A 26578-nucleotide genomic window follows, 5' to 3' on the forward strand; every position below is an offset into this window, starting at 1 on the left:
ATGTATTCCTACTGCGATACTTTCCCAGTTCTCTCCCTCATTTGAACATTCCGGTCAGAGACTGAATATGGGGAGGGATGGACTAATTTGTGTGACATTCGGTAAGTTGCCATCGTATGCGACTGAAACCTCTGCTGGAGGTGGGCAGGAGCCTGTTACACACATAAAATAGCTAAGCTTGACCAAACTACCTGCTACACATTCAAACCTTCCTGTACACACACAATAGAAATTGGGGCTCTGAGAAATGGCAACTTTCCTTTAACACAGATCATTGTTTTCTGTACTTCCAGAGGCACTGAAGTAGCAGCTGTTTAAAGGTAATGTGCTTTTATTTCATGATCAGCAGCAGAGCCTCTGTCAATTTACCACCCGTAGAGCTGATTGTTTCTAACTGCAGGGTTAGCCAGACCATTCAGTAACATTATCGCTCTGTTTACAAAGCCTTTGGTTAGTGACGAATCAAGAGACTTATCCCTTCCTGCTGTAATTCCACTGACTCCAGTGTCTCTTTCCCCATTTCTGGTTCCAAGAAAATAAATTAAAACAACCTTCAGAACTAACATGCTGTGGGAAAGTGGAAATGTTGATAGCTCAAATAATTCAGTTTCTTCTGTGTCTTGTGTGTGTGTCTATCTGCTTTGTGTGTGTGACCAGGGGCTTTTTGTTTGCTCCTGGCAGGTGCAACCATGTCAGATTTGTCTGTGGGGAGGGGCCAGAGAAAACAGACACCCTGGCCTTCCAGCTTGGGTTAGGCAAAGGAATAACAACCCTGTCCCATAAAAAACAAAATATGTTACAGAAACAGTGGTAGGAACAGTGCTAGAGAAACTGGTAAATAATCACAATACCCAGGCTTGAAGTAATCAGAAACACAGAATTCAAAAAGCAAAGCTCAGGGGCTATTTGGGGTTTATTCTCTGAGCTTAGCCGTGTGCTATAGCACAGGGAGCACTTTTGGAAGTCTCCCATCCCACAACTGGGGAAAGGAAAAGGATTCTTAGGTTCTAGCACGGATTGAAGGAGGATGGTGATAGGGAATAAGGGAATCCCTCTGACTTACCCTAACTACATCTGTTGTTACAATGGGTGAAATGACTTTTTTTCCCTATCCCTGCCCTGTTCCTGCTCTTTGTTATAGTTCAATATAGTTTAAGTGTGGAAAATGATCATAAAAATATCTGCTCCCCAGCACAACCTGCAGCAACATCAGAACAACTGGGAATGAAACAATTTGTTCCCCAAGGGAGAACTCGATGACTAACAATTGCTGTGAAATGGGGGAACAGTATAACCGTGATGCTCAGGATTTGTTGAGACTAGGGAAAGTGATGGAGTTTAGGTCAGGTCAAGGGGAAAGCTAATGCCAACCCCTGCACCTGGGCTGCATCTGCACTACAATTTTTTACATTAAGATCACTAACTTGAGCAGCCAATGCCATGAACAGTCCTAGTGGATGTCAGGCACAGGTAGTTTTTGCCTCAGTGTAGCTTGTTGGGATCAAACCTCTCTCCCCCCACCTGGAGATGATGAACATTCCTGGCAGGAGGGACACACACTCCTGTGACTCAAAAGGAAAGGAGCTGATAGAAAAGATCACAGGACTGACCCCAAAGAAGGGTGAGCTGCAAAAGGCAGAAGCAGGCAACTGATCTGGTGGAGCTGAGAGACCAATATGTGGGAAATGAGCAAATATGATTTTTAAAAAAAAATTTTTTGGCTAACCCTAGTCAAGGGATTTATTACAGTTCTCTCTCATGTGGATTTTCTGATGTCTAATGAGGCTTGAGTGCTGATTGAAGCTTTTCCCACACTCAGAGCATCCATAAGATTTCTCACCCATGTGGATTTTCCTATGTTTGATAAGGTGTGAGCTCTGATTAAAGCTTTTCCCACACTCAGAGCATGTGTAGGGCCTTTCTTCTGTGTGGATTCTTCGATGTTTGATAAGGGCAGAGCTCTGACTAAAGCTTTTCCCACACTCAGAGCACATGTAGGGTGTCTCTCCTGTGTGGATTCTCTGATGTACGATAAGGTGTGAGCGCCGATTGAAGATTTTCCCACACTCTGAGCATGTGTGGGGCGCTTCTCCTGTGTGGATTCGCTGATGTGAGATGAGGGCTGAACTATCGATGAAGCATTTCCCACACTCAGAGCATTCATAAGGTTTCTCACCTGTGTGGATTCTCTGATGTGTGATAAGGGCAGAGCTCCGACTGAAGCTTTTCCCACATTCATGGCATGTGTAGGGCTTATCTCCTGTGTGGACTCTACGATGTCTGATAAGGTCTGAGATCTGACTAAAGCTTTTCCCACACTCAGAGCATGTGTAGGGCTTCTCTCCTGTGTGGATTCTCTGATGTCTGATAAGGACAGAGCTCTGGCTAAAGCTTTTCCCACACTCAGTGCACGTGTAAGGCGTCTCCCTTGTGTGGATTCTCTGATGTAAGATGAGGCCTGAACGATTAAAGAAACATTTCCCACACTCAGAGCATCCATAAGGTTTCTCACCTGTGTGGATTTTCCTATGTCTGATAAGGTTTGAGCTCCGACTGAAGCTTTTCCCACACTCAGAGCATGTGTGGGGCGCTTCTCCTGTGTGGATTCGCTGATGTGAGATGAGGGCTGAACTATCGATGAAGCATTTCCCACACTCAGAGCATTCATAAGGTTTCTCTCCAGTGTGGATTCTCTGATGTCTGAAAAGGGCAGAGCTCCGATTGAAGCTTTTCCCACATTCATGGCATGTGTAGCGTGTCTCTTCCAAGTTGATTCTGTCGCTTGTTATAAGGTCTGAGAGGCTATTAAAGTTTCCCTCTGGCCTCCCCTGAGTCTCACAGGCTTTTGTTTTTTCTGGGAGTGCATAACTCCTGGAAACATTCCCTTTGGATCTTCCTGATAAAGTTCCATGTGGTTCTCCTTGCTCAGCATCTTCCTGATGGGGTTTCTCCTCCTCATTCTGACTCACCATCCCATCACCTGATGGGAGACAGAGAGAATCCAGACATAGATCACTACCTGCACCGGAAAGAAAGAAAATCACAGAGAGAGAAATGGAAAAAGGGATGAACAATCCAAAATATGTGTGGGAGAGATCAAACCTATCAGGAGCTGATTTTCCCCAAAACCTTCCCCAGAGGAGAGAGGAAGGGATCAGTTTTGGTCTGCATCTCATGAGAACACTCAGGGGAAAGAGAGATCGGGGAGGGACCTGCTGCCAGTTGTCAGTCAGAATAGGAGGGAAGCCATGAGTGACATCTGCCATAATGATTCCACATCTGCAGGGAACAATCCTGAACTTGGAGAGCTCACAGGGTCTTTGTAGGGCATCCCAAATGTTTCCTGCATTCCCACACACTTGTTGAGTTGGTTTAACCAAGTCCTCACCTGTGCAGGCAGCTCTCGGGAACACTTCTTTCTCAGAGGCCTGGAGGTCTGGGACCCACGACTCTACCCCTCGTTCCAGCTGCGAGATCACATCAGGTTTGGAAACTGGAAACTCTACTGCAGGCAAAGAAAACAAGGGAGGTCAGTGGAATTTGTGGGATACTTGTCACAAGGAATAGTCCATGGTTTTAACCCCAGCTCATTTTTAAGCAGTAACATCCCAAGACCAACTTCCTTGGTTCAAAGTGGCAGGAGAGTTGTTATTATAAATCATATTCATTACCTTAGTGCCTAAGGAGCAACTAACAGTGGGTCCCCATTGTGCTAGGACAAGTACAAACCCAGAACAGTAGATGGCCCATGCCCTGAAGAATTTACAGTCTAAATAAGGCCTTTGGCTAAGCAGCAGGGGCAGCCATAAGCTGGGAAGCGAAGGGTCACATCCTCACATCCCAAACCAGTCACACTGAAATAAGGTGCTATTGGGCTGTTAGGAAGATGATCCTGTCCTGATAGTGCCCATCGCCACCAGATAAAGAAACAGATCTTAAGATGGTTAAAGAAAACCTAGTTTGACAGCATCCTGTCGGGCAAGAAATCCCTTATCAATGGTTGTGGTTGTGAAACTCACATTTCTGTATTGTTCTATCTTTATGGCCACCACTCTTCTATTGTTAATCTCTCTGGTTCTCTAATTGTTTCTGTTTGCTGCATACTTAATTTTTCTAGGTGTAAGTTCATTAGGGTAGTGGAATATGCTTGCTTGGAAATAACCCCAATAAACATGGCATTGTCTGCGCTTTGGACTTCTGGTCTGTTGCTGCTTCCTGTCTGCATGACAAGACCCAGGGAAGTGGGAGGGTGAAGGGAAAACCTCTAACAAATGGACATGACCTGATAACCAAGAGGTGAGCCTTAGAGGAAGGTTTTAATATACTTTGGAACAGATCAGGGATTCCCATGAGGACTGATGAGGGGCTGATGGTAAACACACATTTAGATCCTTTTCTTGTTTTGTATCTTTTTCCCCTAAGGCTGAACCTCTGGCACTGTCATGGATCCATAGGATCTCTGCAATGCCCTGGCTTTTAAACAGTCCTTGGGAGGTGCCCCTTGAGTGCACTAGACCCCCAAGGGCTCCCACTCTTCCACAAGGACAGGCCATGTAGCTTCAACACCTGAGACTGAGCCTCTGGCTTCAACACTCCTACTTCAACCTGTGAGCTCTGCCAGCAGGTCCAGCTGAACGACACTCCTGTTCAGTGACTGTTCCTCAGTCAATGCACCTCAGCAAGTTTTTGCTGTGACACTGGGCAGACTTTTAAAACATTGCAGGGTTTATTAGTCAACCGAAACACAGCATTGCAAAGTCTTTTCATTAGCACAGAGAAGCAATGAAGACAATATAGTCCACACTGGCCAATGCCCTTGAGCCAGGCTGCTGTAGAAAACAGTTTGGTTTCTTTTCATTGTGTCTGTCCACTTCTCTTCACTCCCGGCAAAGCTCCCTGTGTCTGCGAGCCCAGTTCTTCCTGCTCCCAAAAACATAACGAGTCCATGTGTGCTTCACTCAGCCAAGCGGAGATCCTCCCATGGACAGGTGACAATTATTCCCTTGTCTCTGTCGGGTATCCCATTGATCTAAGTTGGCCCCAGCCAGTCCTTAATGACCCATTCGTATCACCCCATGACAGCTACGTGACAAAACACCTCACGTCTCCTGCTCGTTCTAATCACAGCAATACCAATCACAGGGAAACTGAGGTGTGTATTGGCATCATACAGGTATCACCAAAAGTCCCACCTCTCTCACACACACACACTGCTCACAGCCCCTGGAGAGAAAGCAAAGCACAGGAACTGGACATTAGTCCAGAGAACACAGTGGAGGACAAGCTGCAATCCTCACACCCTGGTCAAAAAGGAGAGGCAGGTGGGTCCCTGCCCATAGAGAGGGGCTGGCTAGAGGCCTGATACCTGAGGGGCCATTCCGTGAGCAGACCATGGAGGCAGGTCAAAGGCTTCGCTACCCCAGAACTGTGACATCGCAAAAGCACATTTTGGGGAATTAGGAAATCTAGTGACTCAGGGGTAATGGGAGGGAGAATTAAACTCCCCCAGTGGGAGGAGAAGGCTGGGGAATTACACACTAACATTCAGGAGCAACAGCCTCTAATTCTTCCGGAAAAGGAGAAGGTCAGAAACAAGAACTGGGCCACGCAGCCTCAGGAGGGACAGGCTCAGAGATCCAAGGAGCCGGGAGGGAAGACGGCTTGTGGCTGCTGCAGATGGGGAGAGGGGGGACAAGACTCTCTCCAAACTCTCACTCTTCTTGACCCCGACCTGATTTTACGATCTATGACCCAGTCTCATGTCTTGTGGGCAATTTCATACTCGCTAGAGGTAACATGTCATGATCAGAGAATTGCTTATTAGCTTGGACCATGTGTGGAGGGGCAAGGAGGTGAACATAGATAAATGGGTTATTCAGCTTGCTACAGTTAAGGGCCTTCTATTAGGCGGAGGCTTTGTGGGAGAAGTTCTGCTGAAGACTGAGATGTACCTGACCAGGCCTAAGGAGAGAATCCCAGGTCAGATATTTTGCACCCTCATTTTTACAGACTAAGGAGTAACTACAAACAGGTGGAATACGCCACAGGATTCTGAAAGAAGGACGTGTGGGGTGGGCTTTAGCAATTAGGTTGCTATGCAGGATCTCAGCAGTTGGACACATTTATATATTGGGATTATTAATAACTAAGTAATGTAAATCATGAGTATTAAGGCTTGATGCTAAATTATGGACTTCCCAAAGGCCACATATGGGTTGGGGCAGCTATTGACATTATTGTAATCAGAGCAAAGCAGCAGATGAGGTATATTGCCATCCTATTACCATAAGGAAGTGGATAAATTACCTCTCCTAGTGACCAGTTTTTCATTTGGTCAGGTCCCCGAGACAGTGTAAACTGAAGCAGGGCCTCCCTTCTGACGGGCTGCCTTGCCCCTCGATCTTTGTTTCCATTGGTGTCATAACTTGTACGTCCGCACAGTGCAAGCCCCTCTTTACTATACTGATCTTAGTCTAACTGTTACGTGGATTGATCCTTGCCTGTGATTTCAGTTATAACTGTCTGTATTTAATCAAGTTTCTGTGTTTCACCAAATTCCATCTTCTCAATTAACTGTGAGTAGCCATGTACAAGGGCAAGTTGTGCCCCAATACGTCATCTTATAGGTGTAAAAACTGTACAGGCTACACCACCACCCTGTGACATCATCAACAAAGTGCCCATGTGTGCCTGGGTAGGGCCCTGCTCTGGGAGGGAGGATACAGCAAGGACTCAGGATCGGTGGCCGGGGTCGCTGTGCATGGAGATGGGGAGGTTATGTGGGGAGGGGGGTAATGAGTGGGAGAGGGAGGTCAAGAATTAAAATAATAATATTTGTGGGAGGAAATGTATAATGAAGTGAAACAGAACAGAAAGGAAACTGGAGTGCAGGCTCTAGAACAACAAGGCTTGGGTAGGGATTCAGGGTTAAAGGTCTGGGATCCCCCACAGCTCTAGATCCCCAACCCTCTCCTCCCCCCCAACGACCCACCCAGCCCACTTCCTGGGTGCCCTTCCCCCACACTCCCCTCCCCTTCTTCCCATTACTCTCAGCCAGCACCACCTCCTGGCACCTTGGGAGCTTCTTGTGTTCCCTCCTCATCTCTCACAACCTCCTCCCTCCCTGCTGCTTCTTAGCTCTAACCCTGCACACACCCGCCCCATGTCCTGGCACCCCAGAATTATCTACTCCCCCCTTCTCCTCCCCTCCCACGGCTCTGTTCTCCCTTCACCCATGGGGTCCTGAATGGCAACATTATACGCTCTCCTATCAAAAGAGGAGCTCATCTGACTGTCACACAAGCCCTGCATCAGTCACACACCTATTTTTATTACTTAAATTATTTTTTAATAATTTTAAAAATATTTTTATTTTTTTATTTATTTATAATGTTATTAATTAATTTAAAAAACAGTTATTAATGCAGTTATTAATGTAGCCAATAAGGATACATTCAATGTAATTTTAAAATGACTGATGACAAATGTCTAAAAATTATTCTAGTGGGTGGGAGATGAGGCAAAAAACGGGGGGCAAGGAAACTTGTCAAAACTTGTATGACGAATGAAGGTATAAAGTTATTACTGCTCAGGTTCTTTAGAGACCCCACAGCTTCTAATAACCCAGGGGACAGGACTCCTTACCCAGCGAGGTCACCATCTCATAGTTCTCCTGCATGACATCCCTGTAGAGGGCTCTCTGAGTGGGGTCCAGCAGAGCCCCCTCACCCCTGGTGAAATACACAGCCACCTCCTCGAAGGTCACCGGCCCCTGAAAGAGCAAGAGTCCAACACTCGGAACCTGCTGCCCCACTCACACTTTCAATCAAATGGAAGCTCTGGGTGGCTCACAGGCAGAGTCCCACCCCCACCCCGCTCAGAGCAGCCAGGAAACGCCAGGGGGAGGGGACGAAGCGAGAGCCCCTTGTCTCTCCCAGCAGATCCATCCCCCCCCCCAAATAGCCACAGACGGACACAGGAGATGGAGGCCCTGGCAGGTGCAGGGAGAGCTCGCTGGCAGGGAGCCCAGCGCTGTTCTCATTGTGAAGAGCTGGACGGGGCCAGACTTAGTGGGGAGCAGACGACATGACGGTCCGGGGGGCCTTGCTGAGGGGGTTCCTCCAGCAGGGGTGTCCTGTCTCTCCTCCCCCCACTTCTCTTCAGCTGTCTGCCCCTGCAGCTCTTCCTGCAGCCCTGCCCCCTCCCCCCACTTGGAGCTGCCTCCGGCCAAGCTGCTCCCAGGAGCCTCCTGTTCTGTGCGGGGGGGGGGGAGGGTGGCCCCACCCTCCTGCCTCTGTGCCCAGTCTCTGCTGAGCTGAGGTGGGGGGGACAAGATTCTGTGCTGCTGCCTCTGGGTCAGGAGTGGGAGCTGCTGGCCCCCGCTGCCATGTGAACGAGCCTTCGGACTAGTGAGTGCCGCTGGGCTGGGAGTGACAGTGGGTGTGTCTCACACTCCCTCACCACACACACTTCAGTTACTGTTGTTACTTCCTTTTACCTCCTGTCAAAATGCACAAAGTACATATAGTCTCTGTAATTTTATTCTTTCACATTTGGTCAGGATGACAGTGCTGGTAGTTTAGCTTTTTAACTGATCTCTGAATTTCATCATTTTATTTCTGTCTTATGCTTAAATTCAGTTCTTTGAGTAACAAGTTCTAAAATGCCTCACCTGGCCTGGCTGGAGTAATTATCATTATTACTGTTATTGCCGTATTGTGCTTTGTCATTTGCTATTTACAATATTTACAATCAAATAACAGACTGTACATTTTGCTTGTACTTACCTTAGCAGGGCTCGTTTGAAAAAAATAGCTAAACTCAAAACTTTAGACACTGTGCAGATGAAGATCATTTATCTTCAAACTGTATTTTTAAATCTGTCTGTAAAGTAACTTAAAATTTCTATGAAAATAAACGCAGCTCCAAGTATGATACTAATAGCAATGATGGAGTCAAATCTTACTGAGTCACATACATGATAGTGATATGCAGAGAACCAGGCACATGCAGGGCCGTGGAGTTTTTATAGCACGTTGGGGGCCTTAGAAAGAAAAAGGTTAAGAACCTCCCCCCCCACCAGCCTCCCTGGTGGGTGCCCCCTCACATCTCACAGCAGCCGCTGGTTAATCAGGTCGGGCTCCAGCCCTGGGATTCTGGCCCATTTTCCTAGCCCCACCGAGGGGGGTTGTTTCCTGTCCCACAAATTAGAGCATTTCCACCCTCTTACCTCGTGGGTCTGTCCCTAGAATGGAAGCCGCATATTGAACAAGTCCCAACAGGTTTGCTACACCCTGGCCTCCTCCCATTCTCCCTCCTGGGAATTTTTTGGCAAACTCCAACCCCCAAACCAGACTGTCCAAGCCTCCCACCTCCGGTGCGTTTGCTATCCCTCTCCCTCCAGCAGGAACCCACCAACAACCCCCCCATAACCCCTACCTGAGCCGGCTCCACTGCAGCCATTTCCCTTCCCTGTCCCATGGGAGGATGGGACGAGCTGGAGCGAAACATGGACGACATCCTGCAGCCTGGCAGGGCGAGAAGGGCAGTTGCGGAGGTTTCAGAACAGGCTTTAGTTCATGTCTGTCATGGGTCTACCCTCACTTGAAACTGGGCGGTTTCAAAGTGAGGACCCGCATGTCACCATGTCAAAGGTCTCACCCCCACTTGGAGCTGTTCGGCTCCAATGTGGGGACCTGATTTGGTTTCCCTCTAAACTAAAATTCTAGTTTAGATCTAGTAAGCTGCCACCATGTCATGGGATCTCACCCCCACTTTGAGCTTGTGGGTTCAAAGATGGGGACCCGCAGGTATTCTGCCACCATGTCCTATGGGATCTCACCCCCACTTTGAGCTTGTGGGTTCAAAGATGGGGACCCGCAGGTATTCTGCCACCACCCTAACCCTTAGGGTGGGGTTCCTTCTCGCTGCCACCACTCAATTAAGAAATGTGAATTGAGACACAGTCCTTCCCCAAAATCCTAGGGGATTCCAAGAGCCCCAAATCCATGGAGTTCTCACACCCAGGAGAAACAAACCATTCCCCCTGCTTCCTCCCCCCTCCCTTTTCCTAGGAGAGATACCGGGATCCAACTACAGAGGGATACCTCCCCCTCCCCTTTCCCTGAGAATCCACCCAAGGAAAGACCAACAAGTCCTTAATAGAAAAGAATTTATTAAAGAATAAAAAGAAACTACAGAATCTCTATGAGCCCAAGCTGGACACTCATAGGGTATAACCTTATCAATCTCTGGAGAGAATCCCCTCTCCCCCTTTTCTCAGTAAAAGCAATATCAGCAAACAGGAATAAAGCATTTCCTTTAGCAAACACACAATTGCAAATATAAACATCAAATCATAAGACTAATTCGCCTTTCTAATTAATACTCACTATTAATTAGTAGAAACTACTCCAGGAGAACTTGGAGACATGACTGTCCTCTGTTAGATCCAAAAACAGTTCTCACTCAGACAAAGGCTTCCCTCCACAGAGATTTGAAAAAATCTTATCTCTGATTGGTCCTCTGGTCAGGTGGTCAGGTACTACATGTTAACCCTTTACAGGTAAAACAGACCTTAACCCTTAACTATCTGTTTATGACAATGTCACATCACGATTCCCCCAGGATCTTTCCCTGCAGAGACACAGCCTAGGTTCTGCCATGCTGGGAACATGCTCCAGCTCTTTATTGCAGGAGAGACCTGGCCCCTCCTGCCAGGCTAAGCCCACAGGGAGATTTTTCAGCCTCCCCAGTAATAAAGTCTCTGAACAAAATGCTGGAAAGGAGCAGAACCAAAGGGGCTGGGCAGGCTCCATAGGGACACTGGCTCCTCCCTTCCCCTCCTGTGCGGCCATGTCCTGTCGCTGGCAGAGATCAGCCACCCCATCTCCCCCCCAGAGGCAGCCGTGTCTGCGGGTTCCCCCAGCCAGCACCTACTAACCCCACCCACGCTGGGGGAGTGACACAGGACAGCAAATTCCACCTACCCAAGGACAAATTGCTGCAGATAAACGGGCTGGGTTCATGTCCCAAAGCTGAGGAGAATTGAAGAATTATGGACAAAATAGGGAAAATAAGAGATGAGAGAGTCAATAATTTTAGAGAAAACGAGGGAATCTCCTTGGGTTTTCTAGCCACATGTGGGGAGGGGGGAGAGAAGGGGAAGAACTAGAGAGAATTGTTCTCAGGTTTTGAGATGGAAAGAAATGGCACAAACAGGAAAAGGATGCAAGTAGCTCACCCCTGTGACCATAGGCGTGTGCAGCACATTTCATTAGGGTGTGCACCCAGGGAGCCCCGCCCTAGCCCCACCCCATCCACTGCCTCCCCCTTCCTGCCCCCTGGCTTCCCCCCTCAGAACCGCCAACACCCCCTGCTCCTTGTCCCCTGACTGCCCCCTCCTGAGACCCCCCCACACTGTAACTGCCTCCCTAGGACCCTACTCCCTACCCGTCCCCCTGACCCTTATCCACACCCCTGCCCCCAGACAGACCCCAGGGACTCCCACGCCCCATCCAACCACTCCCCGCCCCTGACAGGACCCCCACAACTCCCGACCCATCCAATTCCCTCTGATCCCTGCCTGCTCCAACCCTGCTCCACCCCCCACCCCCAACAGGCACCCCCCAAACCCTCAACCCATTCAACTCTCCTGCTCTTTGTCCCCTGATCGCCCCTCCAGAGACCCCCTCCACCCACTAATCACCCCCCCAACTATCCAACCCCCCTCCCCACCTCCTGGCAGCTCTGTCTAGTGGCTGCTCCCACCCACACACTCAAAGTGACAGAGGAGATTCCCTCTCCTTCGGGGGGAAGGTGGCCTAGTGGTTAAGGCACCGGACTCAGGCTCAGGTGTTCTGGGTTTGAGTCTCTGCTCTGCCACAGACTCCCTGCTTAGCCTTGGGAAAGTCACTTCACCTCGTTGTGCCCTAGATCCCACCTGCCCAATGGGGCCAACACTGACCCTGCCTCCTGGGCTAAATCCATCCATGGCTGGGTGATGGGGGGGGCGGGAAATGGAGATACCAACATGGGGAGAGTTGGGCTGAATTTCTCCACAGCCGGAGAGGGGGAGCCAGCTCCACAGGGGGGATGGCGCGAGAGGGGCTCAGGCCAGCTCCACACAGAGGGGGGTCAGGGCTTCAGCCCTGCAACCTTCGCCACTAAGGTGGCTGGGGCTCCCGAGCCGGGGACTTCAGCCCCACATCTTCTGCCAGGGTCCGGGGCTTCCCCCCCCGCCCCTTCTGCTGGTATCTGGAGCTTCTCCTCCCCACACCAACCTCCCCCTGCCCCCGCCCCAGCCCCAGCTGGGCTCCCCGGGGCACCCGCCGCTGCTGTGGCCGGAGCCGAGCCTGGCGGGCAGGGAGCAGCGACTCACGCGGGGGCCCTGGCAGAGCCACCAGCCCGAGCGGGGCGGGGCAGCCCCAGGGCAGCGGGGGGGGGGGAGCAGCTGAGCGGAGCCTGCCCAGCAAACAGCTGATCGCAGCTGCGCCCAGGCCGCGCCCGGGGAAAAGCTCAGCGGAGGAGGCGCCACAAGCTGCCGGCAGCGGGTCATTCCCGGGGGTGCCGAGCACCCGCCTGCAGCCGCCGCCGCCGCAGCCTCCCCCCCCCGGAGCCCCCACGGGACGGGGGGGAGCAGCCTCCCCAGCCGGGGCTCAGGGCATTGGGGTGCCGGGGCTCCCCCCACGCACACCTCGGCCCGGGACACTCACACAGACACTCTGCCCCGGGGCTCCCCTGGTGCCCAGAGACCGATCAACCCCCCGCCTGCCCCCCGCCCTTCCCCGCCTGCAGCTCCGGCCTCTCCCCTCCCCTCCCGCCCCGCCAGCCGCACCCAGGGGAACCCCGGGCCCCAGGCTCTGTCCCCACCTGGAGCCCAGCGGGGCCGGGGGCAGCTCCTGCTGCAGCTGAGAACAGCAGCTCCGCTCCGGCCCGGGCGGCTCCAGCGCTGCCGGCAGCACGTGGCCACCAGGGAGCAGCTGCTGGGCCCGGGCTCCTGCGGCACAATGTGCCAGAGCCCCGCCCCCAGGAGCTGCCCCGCCCCCGGGCTGGGCCAGAGCCCCGCCCCCGGGCTGGGCCAGAGCCCCACCTCCAGGAGCTGCCCCGCCCCCAGGAGCTGCCCCGCCCCCGGGCTGGGCCAGAGCCCCGCCCCCAGGACTGCCCCGCCCCCGGGCTGGGCCAGAGCCCCGCCCCCAGGAGCTGCCCCGCCCCCGGGCTGGGCCAGAGCCCCGGCCCCAGGAGCTGCCCCGCCCCTGGGCTGTGCCAGAGCCCCGCCCCCAGGAGCTGCCCTGCCCCCAGGCTGTGACAGAGCCCCGCCCCCAGGAGCTACCCCCCTCTGGGATTTGTTCTCCTGCCTCCTACTTCCCAGCACCCCCCGCTCCCAGCTGCTCCCTTCCTGTGTCTGCAAACACCCCCCGGGCGGGCTGCAGCGCTCGCTGGGGCTGGCTCCAGTGGCTGAAGTTGCCTCCATCTCTGCTCACCTGGGGGTGGGGGCAGGACAAAGACAGGAGATGGGCCCAGGGTGTGAAAGCAGAATCAGGGGGCAGGGAAAGAAGGACTGTTTGGAAAGGTGGGTTTTTTTCAAGGGGGCGGTGTGTGTGATCCAGATGGAGTCAGAAGCAGTTGGGCAGCAGAGGCTCAGGGAAATTGAGGGGAACCCCCTGGGTGTCCCAGTGTTGGCCAGGGATTGTACAGCACCTAGCGCAATATGGGGTCCCAGAGCTGTAACTAGCTATTTTTACACCCAATCCAAGAATACAAAATTGCCCCCCCCCCGCTGTGCCACCCAGCCCCCTTGAAACACCCCCCCAGTGCCACCCATCCCTGTGGATACAACCCCCCCCCAAGCACCGCCCGCCCCACAGAAACAAACCCTCCTTCCCCAGCGCCTCCTCACTGTAACAGCTGTGGGCCGAAAAGGAAGGTTTGGGAGACGGGGGGAGGGGGAAGAAACGGCACCCATAGGGTGTCCAGATCTCACCGTCACACCCCTCTTCACCCCCTAGCCCCCCACTGGCCTGCTACATATCCTGCTAGTCAGTCCCCCACCCACCACTCGCCTCCTTTCATCTCCTCCCTCCCCTGCCAGAAACCCCCCTGCCCGCCCCTAGAGCCCCTGCTGGCTCACTGCTCACCTCTGTGTCCACCTGCCACTTGCCCACCCGCTTGCCCACCTGCTCCCCACTTGCTCCCTCACCCCCCCAAGTATAAAGCCTCATTCAAAGCCCCAGGGGTCACTATATCACTGCACCCAGCAGTCACTCAGTGCAGTACCAAACATTAAACTACTGAAAATGGAGCCCCCCCTCCAGCCACCGACGTTTTGGACTAGAAAGCTTTGCCCCAGACATCCCCTTCAGAAGACATCCCCAGACGGGCTGAGGGATACTGGTGTGACCTCACCTGGCAGTCCCCAAAGAAGGAATTGGGGGGACTGAATGGACAGGGCCCCTCTCTAGCTGAAGCCTGGCAAGGGAGGTACGTGGATCCCACTAGAATTTAAAATGAAAAGTGAGGGAGGGGAGGCTTTATGGGACCTGGGCAGCTCTAGATACAGCACCAGGCACGTAGGAGGATTTCCACTCTTGAGCCGTGGAAGCACATATTGACTTTTCCTTTCCAGATTTAGTTAATGTTCAGAAAGGGAATCTAGCACCTGCCTTCCAGATTTGAACACCTCAACATCCAGAAGTGCTCTCCAGCTCAGTTTGGGCAGCTGTTACTTCATTTCTCCCAAATCAAATAGGCTGATCCACTGTCATTTGCTGTAGAAAAAGTAGGATAAATTTGAGCAAGAAATGTTTCCCAGGGGTTATTAGGACTGGAATTGCAATTTTCAACAGCCATTGCCTTTTTGTTTGTTTTTGTTTTATTTGTTTGAAAGGAAGACAGTGATATTGCATTGGCAACTTCCCCAGAGAAAGAAAGAGTGGAACAAAAGAATAATAAAGGCACCTCAACTTTTCCTCATTTATGGAGGACAGTCTTATAATATGCATCCAGATCTCCTCCAATCACACAAGCTGAAAACTTTACTGCAGCTCTGTAACCATATGGGAACCAATCCTGTCTGTGTTCTGTGCACATCCAAAATTCCTGCTGAATGACCCACCCTGGGAGCAAGTTACCAGTGACCCAGGGCTGGGGTGGAAGGAGAGTGCAGGGGGCGGGGGAGACCCCAGGGCTGGGATGGCAGGGGGTGCGGGTTGGGAGTGGAGAGCCCAAGGCTGGGGTGGCAGGGGGTGTGGGTGGAGGGGCCAGAGCCCAGGTTTGGGGTGGCAGGGAGGTGCAGGGGGGAGGCCAGGGCTGGGGTGGGGGCAGCCAAAAAATTGTTTTGCTTGGGACGGTAAAAAACCAAGAGCCGGCCCTGCCTCCACGCACGGTGAGGTAGGTAGGAGTGGATCATTATTATCCCGACTTGAAAGAGGGAGAAGCTAAGGCTGAGAAAGGAGAATTGACTTGTCTGAGGTCACACGGCCAGTCAGGGGCAGAGTTGGGAATAGGACCCAAGAGCCCTGATTTTCAAACTAACCATCGGATCTTGAATTTCAGACACTGAATGACCTGAATAAAGTGCTCTCAGATGAGCTCCAGACCAACAACAGTGACAGTAATTATTCAGCAAGTATTTGAGGAGAACTGCAATGTCAGAGAGAATCATGAACTGCTCAGAGACCATTAATGGAGAGAAGCAGCAAAATTCATCAAACACAGAACTGGTTCTGACTTATTTCCTTGGTCTCAAAAGAGAACAACAAGGACCTGAGTCTCCTCCCTGTCAATAACCCCCTGCTCAGCCAATCAGGGTAGAGACTGAGGGCGGGAGGCTGAGGGTTCTCACCAGAGAGCCCAAAGGATGGCCCAGGTCACTGGTGGGGATCACTGCCCGAGCACTATTTCAGACCCACATTTTGAGTGGACCTCCCACAATGGGAGCTGCAGAGCACCCCCCCAAAACACACACACACACACACACACACACACACACAGGTGGTAGTGGGAGGGGAACAGGAGAAAGGACAAAAGAAGCAAGAGACGAAGAGAAAGAAGGGAGGGAGGGATGGAGGAAATGGTGAAACAAAAAGCACAAACCCCAATGTCTCCAGTGATTCTAAGGGACAGAATCCCAGGTGCGGAATAAAATTCTGCCTCCTTAAGCTCGTGTTTTCCATGCCTAGAATTCAACTCTCACCAGATGGATCAGACTGAACAGGTTTCAAACCTCCAGGAGGCTCTTACCTTCTAAACAGGGACGGCTGTTTTCTAGTAAAATCACTAAAAGGGAAGGAGAAAACTCGAAAGAGGTTCCTGCTGACGCTCACGTCCGTGAACCCGAATACTCCCTCAGTCCTCAAAGAGAGACCTGGAGAAGGAGACTTGCTGCAGCAAAGCCACAGGGGTCTCTGAGGTTTCCCTGGCCCCGCGCCCCTGTCCTGCCTGGCTGATGTCAGCATCTCTCTGTGAGGTCATCACCTCCCCACCACCTTGGACCAATAGTCTGAGGTCCTGCAAAAGGCCTTTGTGATGTCACTGCCGCACCCCTCCCTTGCTGGGCTAATGTCCTGCCCCTGGCCAGGCACTTTGCAGGTTTGAGCTACTCCCTGTGGATCACCCCACTCAAGGAGCATTCGTTCTAGGCTGCAAGCCGGCTAGACAGGAAAACATCAGACGCTGCTCCCAGTGCTACACTCAGTTTTTCAGAAATGAGTCGACTTTATGGTCAGAAGAGACCATTAGAGCATCTAATCTGACCCCCTGCATATCACAGGCCTCCTGTAAACACAAGAGCTACTTTTGGGGCAAACACATTCCAGAAAGGCATCTAGTCTTCATTAAATGACATCAAGAGATGGAGAATCCACACTTCCCTTGGTAGCTTGTTCCTGTGGTGAATCATCCTCACTGTTGAATATTTGTGCCTTAATTGTAATATGAATTTGTCTCTTTTCACCTTCCAGCCACTGGGTCTTGTTAGGCCTTTCTCTGCTCGATTCAAGAGGCCTTTAGTACCCAATCTTTTCTCTCCATTAAGACACTTCAACACTTCAATGAAGTCGCCTTTCAAGCTTCTTTTGATCAGCTAAACAGGTTGAGCTCTTTCAATAGCTCCCTAGAAGGCATTTTTCTCCAGCCCTCAGAACATTTGGTGGCTCTTTGCTGCCCCAAACTCTAATTTCACAACATCTTTTTCAAACGAGGACACCGAAAATGGAGGCTATTCCAGTATCGGTCTCACTGATGCCGTGTCACTTCCTGTGACGTTATTGACATAATCTGTAACTGTATAGATCACCGTTGCGACCGCTGTTCTATATTTGCAGCCAATATTGTAGAAAGGTTGTTGTGTAAGGGGTCTATGGAGAGGTTCTGATTGGCTGATAATGATGCTATCTCTAGATGTGTATCATTTTTGTAGTTGAAGTTATGAATATTGGTTCTAAGCTGCCCATATTTCAAACTTGTGCTCTGCTTAAAGGGAACACCCGAGAGAAGTTGGTGTCAGTTCTGCCTAGCCGGCTTGATGCAGGTTAGGCAAATGTGAGAACCACTACACTACAGAAACTCCATTACAGTGCACTGCCCTGCCCTGCCCTGCCCTCAAATTCCCTGCACTTTGGTGGTGCTCACCCTGGCACACACTGATGGGCGAACCTGGAGAAACTGGCAGCAGCTCTCTGATGGGTCAGCTGGAAGAACAGAGGACTGGAGCCAGGAATCAGGAAGTCATCCTTACATCACCCTTGTGACTCTAGCTTGAAGGGGAGCTTCTTTTTCTTCCCCTTGCTGAGAAGCAGCAAGAGAAGAAAGAAAGGTCCCGTGGGCCAACTGGGTGCAGAAGCCAATGCTGCCTTATCCTGCAGTGAAGCCCAAAATGAGGGACATGCATTGAGTAGAGGCAGTGCTGGGCTTCCAGGAAAGAGCCCACTGCTGCAGCAAGAAGGATGAAAAAGCCTACTGAAGCCTGGGATTGAACCAGGGACCTTTAGATTTTCAGTCTAATGCGCTCCCAACTGAGCTACTTCAGCACCTGCAGGAGACCTTTCTGGGCTGCTGCTTCTCACCTTGAAGTTTATTCTCCATAAACCATCTCTCCAGTCAACAATGGCCAATGCAAGATGGACATCACTTGCTATTTTAGCCCTTGGAAACGTCATCAACTAGTCTCTGGATCTCTCAAATGCTGCACTTCAGTTTGTGGGGGAAAGGCGAGAGAAGCAACCTTTGAGCAAAGGGCCTGGGGTTAATATCCTAACGCTGTCTGTCTCCGACTGTAACACTATTTAATACTGGCCCACCCTGTGCTGGTGAGTGCTCCATTTCTAGTTGTTAGTACATTTCAGTTACTGTCAAAATTAAAAGTTTCTATATGCTTAAAATAAATGATTTTTTAATTTGCTTATATATGGCATGAATAAATACAGATTTACACATCCTAGCATGAACATTTATTGTCTTATATGATAGAGAAAATCATGCATCCAAACTGTGCATCAAAATCATGAAATGAGCTACAAGTGCAATAAAAATAAGGTATTCAATGGTTTAACATATGGAGCAGGGGTGGGGGCGTTCCGAAGACACATCTTGCCTGGGAGAGGCACTTGGTCTAGGGGAGGCCCTGTCAGGGAGAACAGGAGTTAATCTCACATGCCTATTTCCAGGCTGTAATCTGTGGGTGCCCTGCTCTGGGGGAGGGATCGTGGTAGCCCAGACTCAGGGCTGGAACAGGCCCCGGATAGAGGGGGTGGCTGCAGGGTTTGCAGCGCTCTGATATCTCATTAATGTGTCTCCCCAAAGCCTCAGATCTGTGTCCCCAGAAGGCTCCTGCGCTGCCTCCACTCCTTTCACAGTCTATAGCAAGGAGCAGCAGCAAGGGTCAGGGATGAGCCATAGGCACTAGGTGGGGGGCAGAGGCTTCAGGAGGAAACCCAGCCCCCAGAGCAGAGGGGGATAGGAGGCTTTTTCTCTCTCCTTAGCCACGGGCTATAGCTCCGAGAGCTCTGTGAAATGCCTCCCCACCCACAGCCTGGGGAAGGGGAAGGAGTCTCAGGTTCTAGCTCGGTTTGGAGGAGGATCCCTGAGCCCTAGAACCACTCACTGCCCTTTCCCGGAGAAACCTGTGATGCCCAGAACGGGGCTGAGATAAATGCTGACAGGAGCCAGGAATTGCTCCCCTGGAATAGCAGCAGGATTGGGCAGCTGGAAATCTCCCCAAAGGAGCTGAAGCCTTGGTGGGTCAGACATAGATGCCCCAGGTACTGCATGGGGGGCTTAGGTTTGTTTCTGGGCAAGAGCAGTGAGAGTTTTATTGCCTCAACATTTCAGTAGAAAAATTCAGACCCAAAGTGTGTGTGGTGGGGAGGTCGATAGCGGTTTCTTTGGGTTTGATTTAGTTTGTTTTCTCATTCTCATTGTAAAAGCCCTGGGTCATTTTGATGGGAACAATGTTTGTGGAAGGCCAAGGACAAGTAAGAAAAGTTAAAAATCTGCGTTGGAGTGAGGGGGTCTGTGTGGGCCAGGGCAGGGGTGGAGATTTTCATGGGGAGGGGGTTAGGGGATAAACGAGAGGCTTTTGCGGGAACACAGGGGGATGTTTTGCAGTTTAACCTCCCCACTTTCCTGTGCTGCTGCCCAGCTCCGACCCCACTGACACCCCTGTGACGAAGTGGGAATTTTCTGGATGTTTTGTTTGCAGCTTGTGTGTACCTCAGTTTCCCCTATTTGTTGCACGATTATCTAGGTTAAAGGTCCAAAATGTGGGGTGCTCCCTGCCAGGGGGAATGGAGTAACATTCAGGGGGATGCAACTGGGCCTGGGCCAGCCCCCATGGAGGTGGGGAGGGGGAGCCACCCAGCTCCACTCTTGGCTCCAGCTCTGGCCCCTGCCTCAGCCCCCTTACCCCTGTCTGTGTCCCTTCCCCCTTAGCTGCGGCCCCACTCCCAGCCACGACTCAGGGGGAGCATGGACAAGGTGGGGGGCATGACCCTGAAGTGTTTTGGGACCACGGATCTCGGTGGTGGGACAAGGGGGTTAAATCTTGGCAGAGACCCCCAAAGGGCAGGTGTGGCTGCTGTCGAGCTGCCTGGGCCCAGACAATAGCCACAAATTCTGTCTCCTAGCAACCGATGATCGGGGCGCACCTGCTGCAAGAGGCCAGCTGGCCGGGAGGAGTCGGAGAACAAAGAACGAGCTGGAGGCCAGGTGAGCAGGTTGCCAGGGAAACAGGACAGAGGACAGATGAGGGGCAAAGGGCCTGGCTGAGTCGGGCTGTTGGGAGCAAGGAGTCTGCTGGGTTGGGGATTCGAGGGGAGAGCCCAGGCTCTGAGTTCGGGGTCTCCCCAAAATGGACGTTGCTGAATCTTCCTGCTTCCTGTGCGAACACAGAACTTTCCCAGGCTGGATCCCAGACCCCTAACAAACCTTCTGTTGTACAGCGCTGGCGGAGAGTCACTGGTGACTGTGGAAGTTGGGGTGCAGGACTCCCCTTCGGGGGGGGGTGAGGCTTTCCGAGGTGTCCGATTCAGGTGGACTCACTGCAGGAAGCTCCTGGTGTGGAACGGGGGGCTGAAAGGTCCAAGGTCAGTCCCAGGAGGTGCTGAAGCCAAGGAGACTTCCCCCAGTGAGAGCGTCCCCTGGGGGAGTCACACTGATGAATGAGGCTCCTGCCTGGGTTTGACTCAGAGCTGTTCCAGAGCACGGGGCCTGTGTGCCCGTCACAGCCCCCCAGCATGTGACCTACAGGCTCCACTCTGGCAAAGCTCCCTGTCCCTGGGCTTTGGCATCACTAGCCCCTGCTTAGTGACTAGGGGTCAATGGTCCCCAAAATGTGGGGCGTGACTCCTAGGGGGACACAGAGGAAGATTGATGGGGGCACCTCAGGGCCTGAGCCAGCCCCCATGGAGGGCAGGGAGGGAGCCCCACTCAGCCCCACTCTGTCCCAGCTCTTCCCCAACCCCACCCTCAGCCTGGGCCCCTGGCTCCCAACCCGGCCTCGACCCCCTTACCCCTGTCCGCACCCCTCTCCCCAGCAAGCAACGGCCCCACTCCCAGCCCCGGTTCTCGACCGCGGCTTCCGAGGGGCCACAGCCATGGATACGAGGGCGCAGTGTGAAATGTTTGGGGACCACTGGGTTAGGGTGACGTCCTCAATCACTTCTCTGCAGTCCAATGAAAGCGATTCCTCCCCCACCCACCCCTCCGTCAGGACGGCCTAGGTACGTTCTGCTCCCTTCACTCATACAGGAAGGAGAATAACATTTCATTGCACTCAATGCTAAAGTGATTTGCAACCCACCACCATCCCAAACTGGTCATTTTGGGGAAGCGGCCCCCTCATGCTGCATAGCTAGGCAGAGTAGGGGTGTCTGTGCAAACACGGCCTGTTCCTGAAGTCTTCCCCCAGCTCCTCACTAGATGTGAGGGGGGAGCTCATTCAGCCCCTCCTTATGCTTAGTATTTAAAAACTCCTGTGTCCCTATCTCTGCCAGCCTTAGATTTCTCCTCCTGTCCACTTTTTGATAGCTCAGATGAGGTGGCCGAGTGGTTAAGATGATGGTACTGCTAATCCATTGTTCTCTGCACGCATGGGTTCAAATCCCATCCTCATCGGCTGCATTTAGTCTTCACCCTCCTTTATAGACAACCATCTCCCCCCTTGTTACAATGACAGATCAAACAAAAACCTTCTCAGAATCTCTTCCCCCTTAGATAAAAACTAAGAAATGCTGGACTAGAGAATTTTTTTAGAAATCTGGTATTTAGACATTTTATTTGAAGCAAAGGGGTGCTTCAAATAAAATGTCTAAATACCAGATTTCTAAAAAAATTCTCTAGTCCTGCATTTCTTAGTTTTTATCTCAAAAGGGAACAGCCTCATAATCTCCCCCAAACACTCTGGGACCTCCCCAAATAATTAAAATACCCCCAACCTGAGCAAGGCCACAACAGTGAACCAGAGCTAGTGTCTAGGCCAAGCTGTTCTGAAGGAGACAACTCAACCATTTTCTCTCTGCTTCCCTTTGCAAAGTCTGACTGAGAAAACAAAATTCCCCAAACTGAAAAATTTCTGCTGAGAAACCACTACTAGTGTGTTTGGGGACTTTGGTTTGAATGTACTATTATTATTCTCTTCTGATTTCTGAATCAGTTTTGTCATCCAGGTGTATTTCCAGCTGTTGAGTTGTGGGGGAGAGAGGCCAACTCCTAATGTCTCTACCCCCCTTTCATAGTTTCTTCCAACTTGCTAGGAAGTCCCTTTGCTAGGATGTGAGTCAAGCAGTGTCCATTGTCGCTGTGCTATCTCGGAGAAGTCTGCATTGTACACGGCTCCTGGGATAGTCCTTGGGAGTGTGGATCCCTTTAATGGGCCAGCAGCGGGTCTGGCGCCTCCCTTGTCACACCTGAAAGGCTGGTGGTGGGCATTTCCCAACCTCATCTCAGTCACACACACAGAGCAAAACTTCCCAGCCAATGCTACACACACAATCCAACACAATAGTAATGTTCAACAGACCAAGACTTTTGAAATGATACCTCACCAGGCAGACTTTGTACAAACCGTATCATCATTATATGAGACTGGTGAATATGGGGCTTCCAGGGTGCTGCTTTGAGCACAGCGTGCCACCCCTGGGCTGACACTGCAGTGGAGACATACCCTTAGAGTCCATCTCTCCTGGGATAAAGATGGCAGCACGGCTGGCCTGGACCATCTGACTTGGGCTCATGAAGCTGAAGCTGAGAGGCTAAAAACTGTGGTGTAGATATTTCTGTTTACACTGAAGCCTGGGTTCGGAAACCCTCACCCCTCGTGGGGTCTCAGAGGTTGGGCTCAAGCCCATATGTCTGCACTGTAATTTTATAGTCTTGCAGCCCAAGCCCCATAACCCTGAGTCAGCTGACCGGGCTGTGCGACAGGTGCCCTGGGTGTTTTAATCACGGTGCAGACATAACATTAGGTTACGTCTCCAGTGCAATGAAACACCCATGACTGGCCCGTGTTACATTAATCAGGGTCATGCGGCTTGGGCTGTAACGTTGCAGTGTCCGTGTCTCGGCTCAGGCTCAGTCCCCTGCTCCAGGAGCCCAGAAGGTTGGGAGGGAATTTAGCAAGTGGAAATGGTAAAACCGCAGGGGAGTATTACCCTGGACTCATGGCATTTCTCCATTGGTCTGTCTGCTCTGGGGCAGGGACAGAAACTCGTCCTGCTGCTTTTGTTATTTCAAAGGGCGGTTTAGGATTTTCATTCTCAAACAGTGCACAAAACAGGACTCAACCCTCGGCATAAACGAAACGAGCTGCCCACAGATTCTGGCAGCCACAATGAGCATTTGGTGTGAGAGCTCAGACCTGCCCCTGTCCCAGAGGGACGGGGTCATCTGTGAGGGGACCGGACCACTGACCTATCAGCTCCTAACTCCCAAACTTTCAGTAACTCTATCCTCAGTGCCTGTGAGTGTAATTTAAACCAGAAGAAAAACCACACTAGGCTAGACCGAAGGTCCATCTAGCTCTGAATCTTGTCTTCTGACAGTAGCCAATACCAGGTGCCCCAAAAGCAACTCAGTAAGGTACCACTGGAACTTGAACCCAGGATCCCCTGTATACAAAACAGTGGTTTTAGCCAGCTAAGCCATGGTGCCTACAGCTGCTGAAGGGATCATGTCTGCACACATCTGACTCTCTGCCAACCTCCATCTGGGCCTGACAAGCTTTGCTTGTGTTTGGATTCAGTAAAGCAGAGGAGCAGGGGTAGTTTTACTCCCAAGGTTCTTTGGACAGGTCTACACTACAAAATTAGATCGGTGTAACTACATTACTCAGGGGTGTAAAAAATTTACCTCCCTAAGCAATGCAATTATATCAGCCTAACCCCGGTGCAGATAGTGCTGTGCCAACAGGAGGGCTTCTCCCATCAACATAGCTTGTGGAGGGGCTTGGTTAGTGAAGATGAAGAGAATAGGTGGCCCATGGCTCTTGCATTTGGGGAGGCTGGGTGTGAGCGCTGGAAGCTCCCTAGAAGTGGGGGGCCCATTGGTGCCCAGACCATGGCACTGCCCCCTCCACCCTTCTCCTCTCTCTGAGGCCCCCCCTGTGCTCCCCCCTTGCTCCTGTTTGGCCACTTCCCACCCCCTGCTCTTCCTCTTTGGCTGAGGACTGCTGATCCACCTTTCGCTTGCTCCTCTCCTTCCCCAAGGCCTTCCTGCCTGCTGCTCGTGCCTCTCCACCCCCTACCACAAGGTCTGCCCACCAGCCGCCACCACCACCTCGCTGACCCGTCCCTGCAACCCACCCTGCCCACCACCCACACCTCTCTGCCTCTCCCTTGAGACCTGCCTTGCCCACTGCCCCCACCTCCGAGACCTGCTCTGCCCACCGCTCGAACCTCTCTGCCTCTCCCCTGAGACCCACCCTGTCCACGTCTTTCTTCGGTCGTCTGTTGTTATTCCATGAAACATCAAGAATGGAAATAAAAAGCTGAGTTTACTCCAGGGTGAGGAAAGAAAGGAGCCACCAACCCCCTGGCATTGCTGCTTTAGTTAAAGTGTTTTAACTAAACAGCTATTGAATGTCCTCCCTATGCCCCTTGTGTCACCAGAGCACATCCATGCTAGCAGTTCTTGGATGGCCACAGAGAGCAGTGCACTGTGAGTAACTATCCCACTGTGCAACTGGCTGAGGGTGTTTTGGGAAGGGTTTGCAATGCCTCACGGGCTGGTACAGCATCACATGACGCAGGTTTCTCTATCCCACCGTTCCATGGGCATCTTACTAGATTGCCAGCTGCTTTTCAACTGCGGTGTGCGTGGTGGGGTAGAGACTGTGTGTGTGTGGGGAGAGACAGTGTGTGTGTTGGGGAAGAGTGAGTGTGTTGAGATAGGTAGGAGCAGATCATTATTATCCCTACTTGAAAGAGGGAGAAGCTAAGGCTGAGAAAGGAGAATTGACTTGTCTTAGGTCACACGGCCAATCAGTGGCAGAGTTGGGAATAGGACCCAAGAGCCCTGATTTCCAAACTAACCATCGGATCTTGAATTTCAGACATTGAATGACCTGAATAAAGTGCTCTCAGATGAGCTCCAGACCAACAACAGTGCACAGGAATTATTCAGCAAGTATTTGAGGAGAACTGCAATGCTAGAGAGAATCATGAACTGTTCAGAGACCATTAATGCAGAGAAGCAGCAAAATTCATCAAACATAGAACTGGTTCTGACTTATTTCCTTGGTCTTAAAAGAGAACAACAAGGACCTGAGTCTCCTCCCTGTCAATAACCCCCTGCTCAGCCAATCAGGGTAGAGACTGAGGACGGGAGGCTGAGGGTTCTCACCAGAGAGCCCAAAGGATGGCCCAGGTCACTGGTGGGGATCATTGCCCGAGCACTATTTCAGACCCACATTTTTGGGTGGACCTCCCACAGTGGGAGCTGCAGAGCACTCCCCGCAACACACACACACACACACTCCTGGTGTTGGGAGGGGAACAGGAGAAAGGACAAAAGAAGCAAGAAATGAAGAGAAAGGAGAGAGGGATGGATGGAGGAAAAGGGGAAACAAAAAGGACAAACCCTAATGTCCCCAGTGATTCTCAGGGACAAAATCCCAGGTGCGCAATAAACTTCTGCCTCCTTAAGCTCGTGTTTTCCATGCTTAGAATTCAACTGTCACCAGATGGATCAGACTGAACAGGTTTCAAACCTCCAGGAGGCTCTTACCTTCTAAACAGGGACGGCTGTTTTCTAGTAAAATCACGAAAAGGGAAGGAGAAAACTCGAAAGAGGTTCCTCCTGGCGCTCACATCCGTGAACCCGAATACTCTCTCAGTCCTCAAAGAGAGACCCGGAGAAGGAGACTTGCTGAAGCAAAGCCACAGGAGTCTCTGAGGTTTCCCTGGCCCCTCGCTCCTGTCCTGCCTGGCTGATGTCAGCATCTCTCTGTGAGGTCACCACCTCCCCAAAACCTTTGACCAATGGTCTGAGGTCCTGCAAAAGGCCTTTGTGATGTCACTGCCACACCCCTCCCTTGCTGCGCCAATGTCCTGCCCCTAGCCAGCCACTTTGGAGGTTTGAGCTACTCCCTGTGGATCACCCCACTCAAGGAGCGTTCGTTCTAGGCAGCAAGCTGGCTAGACAGGAAAACATCAGATGCTGCTCTCAATGCTACACTCAGTTTTTCAGAAATGAGTTGACTTTATGGCCAGAAGAGACCATTAGAGCATCTAATCTGACCCCCTGCATATCACAGGCCTCCTGTATGACACAAGAGCTACTTTTGGGGCAAACACATTCCAGAAAGGCATCTAGTCTTCATGAAATGACATCAAGAGATGGAGAATCCACCACTTTCCTTGGTAGCTTGTTCCTGTGGTCAATCATCCTCACTGTTGAATCTTTGTGCCTTAGTTGTAATATGAATTTGTCGCTTTTCACCTTCCAGACATTGGGTCTTGTTATGCTTTTCTCTGCTAGACTAAAAAGCCCTTTATTATCCAATCTTTTCTCTCCATTAATGCACTTCAACACTTCAATGAAGTCACCTTTCAATCTTCTTTTGATAAGCTGGACAGGTTGAGCTCTT

The 26578-nt window shown here is 51.5% G+C and overlaps 2 non-coding genes across 2 annotated transcripts; one reads left to right on the forward strand and one right to left on the reverse strand.

Moving 5' to 3' along the window:
- Positions 1–17953: 17953 nt before the first annotated feature.
- TRNAF-GAA lies at positions 17954–18026 on the reverse strand. Its single transcript has one exon. It is a non-coding gene; the product is annotated as a tRNA-Phe (tRNA).
- A 3500-nt stretch (positions 18027–21526) lies between these two features.
- On the forward strand, positions 21527–21609 carry TRNAS-GCU. Its single transcript has one exon. It is a non-coding gene; the product is annotated as a tRNA-Ser (tRNA).
- The last annotated feature ends 4969 nt before the right edge of the window (positions 21610–26578 follow it).

The sequence above is a fragment of the Mauremys mutica genome, chromosome 26 (assembly GCF_020497125.1).
Source record: "Mauremys mutica isolate MM-2020 ecotype Southern chromosome 26, ASM2049712v1, whole genome shotgun sequence".
In the NCBI taxonomy this organism is placed as follows: Eukaryota; Metazoa; Chordata; order Testudines; family Geoemydidae; genus Mauremys; species Mauremys mutica.